Below are 4095 nucleotides of genomic sequence, written 5' to 3'. Positions count from 1 at the left end.
ATAATTATTTTTAAATTTATAAATTTAAATAATATTATTATAAAAAATAATAACTATATTAATTTTAATTATTTTAATTAATTAATTAAGTGAGATTATAATAATGATTAAAGTTAATTCTTTTTAATAGAAAAGAGAAAGATACTTTAAATTTTTATTTATTATTTATGATGTAAAAATTGATATAAAATTAATTTTTATGACAGGTAAGACATAAGAGATTTAGATGAATTTCTTATTAAAAATAGTCTAAATATTTGTCTATTGTGTCAATTATTTATGTGTAAGTATATCTTTAAAAAATATAATTTTTTTTTATCTTTTTAACATTACCGATAAATAAATGAGGTGGTCATTTTGCTATGCCTAATCCAAAACATACCAATTGAGATGGACGGGAAATATAATTAAGAAAGTGGTTAACATGACTCTATCATGTAATTAAACTGAAAAGCACAATTAAGATGGCACATTGCTTAGGCAACATTGAAAATTACTGGCATTACAATGACACCAGCCACCTAATCTCCAACCCCAATTCAAGGAAAAATAAACAAATAAATTATTGAAGGTTTATTGAAAAGTGTGGTAGGCTCACATGCCTGGCACAGATGGCACATATACTACTGTTCAATGTTTGAATGTGCTCATATAATAAGAACTCTATTGGTGCCTAATTGGATGTAAATAAGGACAAGATGGTGAGGGTTACAGTTCAATTCAATACAAGAAACAAAGATTGCTACAAACCAAGCATTTCCACTGTGTTAATGGTACAAGGGTCATGTTTACTCACTGTACTATATATGGCCCCTTTGCTTTTTGGTCTTCAGCTTCAATGGATAACCTAACCCCTTTCTATATCCATGACGACTCACATTGTCATTTTGTTGGGGGGTTTGGAAAGTGGAAACCATAGATGGGTTTGGAACTAATTAATTGTATGGCCTTCTGAAATATATATATATATATATATATATATATATATATATATATTCGATTATTCTTTTTACTTTTTAAAGGCCTAATAGCAAGATAAAAAAAAAGATCTACTTATTAGGATAGTTTGAATAAATAATTTAATTAAATTTAAAAAAAATTAAAATATAAGAATTTATATTAAAAATAACTTATAAATAAATTATTTTATATTTAATTTTTAGTTACAAAAGTATTTATTTTAAATAAGAAGTGATAAAAAATTGTTTATTATAAGAGAAGTCATCTTTTTTAATTTTTTTATAAATATTTTAAATAATTTTTTAAAAAGTTATAAAATCATTTTAAAAATTATACTAAATATTAATGTTATAATTTTTTATAAGTTAAAAGTTTCAAAATTAGTTATGCACTTATCCAAACTAACCTTTAATACTTAATAGTACCCTTCATCAAGTACCAAATATTCTTTTCCTCTTTCTTTCCCACATCAAACTCAAATAACAAGGATGGGTAAAATAGTTAAAATAAATTTATTCAATTTAGTATGGGTTTAGTAACATACAACAATTGATAGTAAAAAAAAAAAGATATAAGTAGTATTTAATTATTTTATGAATAAATGATACTTTTATTTCTTACAAGATGTTTAAAAATGATATTTTCTATTTTTTCTATTTATAGAATATTTATTGCTCTTTCTTTCAAAATTAAAATAATCTACACTTTATCCCATTTGACCAAAATATTCCTTAATAATGATTATAATTAGAATTTAATTTTGATGCTTTATACAATTATCTAATTAGAGTCATGCGTTCAAATAAATTTTTAATTAGTGGTTTGAATTTTTTTTAATGTAGCAATGAAAAGTTGATTTTCTATTAAAATTCTTTTATACTGATATAGTATATGAAAATTAAATTTTAATAACTATATATGTAAATTATTGATAATTATTTGATTAATTCAAATAATAATATAATATATATTTATTACTATTGTGATAAATTTATTTATTTTTAATATTTTGTAACCTAATATAAAATATTAATAATAAATATATATTTTATATTATTATTATTTGAATTAAAAAATATTTTTTCTAATTTATATATAATATAGTAATTATTAAATAGTATTTTAGATAAATAGACTAAAATATATGTCATTTCAGTCTTATAAAAAATAAGAGAAATATGTATTTTATGAATAAGGAGAAGAGAATTATTATTTAAATATCTCCAAAAAGAGAGTCATTTTTTCTTATTCTTTTATCAATTCGATAATTTACTAATGTATCCTACCGATGATATTAGACACCAAAAAGAATACTACCGATGATATTAAAGAAACACTTTGGATTGAATTCATGGCTTCTATCATGAACGTTCGGTTTTAATTTATCAGTCTTATACCTTATTCCAAACATTTTGGTATAAGTTTTAAATTGGCTTTTTGTCTTGTTACACGGCTCTAGCTAGCAAAATTTAGAGAATAATAAATAGGGAAGCGTTTTACATATACCGTTGTATTTTAGCAGTACATGATGTTCTAATTTTTTTAATTATTGAGATTTATAATAAAATAAATCAAAGAATGAGATTGAATGAGAATCTTGTACGTAGAATTGTTTGACTAATGAGCATGGTGAAGAAGATATTTGTCCTTTCCTTTACCCACCAAGAGAGAGATAAAATTACAATATTATCCGATTTATAGCTAACTTGTGTTGCCGTGTTGGATGAGTTGAGCCTGTGATAGGTTAGCGTGACTGACCTCTTTTTTAACAAGCATTGGAAAATTTATTAAGAAAAAGCTTATTGATTATTCATTTTCTTCTAAAAGAAAATTGATTGGTTCATTTATAAACCTTTTTTTTATAAAAAAAAATACATTATTTAGGCATTTAAAAATAACGATAAAAATTTTTAATTTATAGTTATCATTTTCATTAATTATAATATTGTAATAATAGTATAACAATAATTAAAACAACATTAACAATAATAACAATATTTTTCTTAAAAAAATTAAATAAAACACGCAAGCCAGACTTCTTTTTATTTCTATAAACTTCTTTTATAAATTGCACATAATTATATTTTAGCAATAAATATCACAATTTCTTTAAGCATCTCATTTGTTTTAGAATAAGTTATAAAATATTAGGATCCTAAAGTTTATATTGAGGATAAAATTAACCTTAAAAAATATGAAGGATAAATAAGACTCCAAAAAATTTAATTGATAAATTGATCCTTTTGTTGTTTTTAATTAAATTTTTAATATATTTATTGAACAAATAAATCTTTAATAAATTTTATTACAAAATAGTTAAGTTCTAAAAATACACTCTAAGAAAAATTAGATTCTTTTAAAATAAACGATGAAAAGACCAATCTATATGATGAGAGTAATAAACGAGAACTTCTAAAAAATAAAATTTTTTAAGGACTAAAATATCCGATTTAAAATTCTTTAAATATCAATTTAGATATTTATTCATATACAATAAATAACCAAAAATCTAACACATAAAATTTTATTCAACAAAAATAAATTATAAAAAAATATGTTATGAATAACATTCTTATAAAAAAAATTAACATTCACACTTTTATAATAACAAAATATAAAATGATAATACAAAGTTTAAATTAATATATATATATATATATGAAAATTTTGATCCTAATGTTAATGTATTTTTTTTTTTACAGAATTAATAAAAATATTATAATTACTCACAAACTAATACTTTATTAAATATATTGTAATTTGTCTAAATACTTTTTTCATAAAAATTAATTATTTTTTGGTAACATTTAGGTGTATTATTTTTTGTTTGGACTAAGAACACTATAATACAACAAACTAATATGATTCCAAGTATTATTATTTAGAAAATTTTACGATTTATTTTCAAATTAAGATCCTACGAAAATGATGAAATTTTTTCTAATTTACAAGTATGGTCAAACTTATTAGAAATATTAATTAGTCAAAGAAAAATATCTTATAAATATTAATTTGTAAGAAATTTTAGTATATATATATATATATATATATATATATATTATGATTTTTATCATTTAAACTTTATATTATGTTTAATATTTTGTTATTATAAATTTATGAATATTATTTTTTTAG

This window comes from Arachis stenosperma, chromosome 6 (assembly GCF_014773155.1).
Source record: "Arachis stenosperma cultivar V10309 chromosome 6, arast.V10309.gnm1.PFL2, whole genome shotgun sequence".
NCBI classification, from domain to species: domain Eukaryota; kingdom Viridiplantae; phylum Streptophyta; class Magnoliopsida; order Fabales; family Fabaceae; genus Arachis; species Arachis stenosperma.
The sequence above is the reverse complement of the archived record's forward strand: the minus strand, read 5'-3'. Positions refer to the sequence as shown.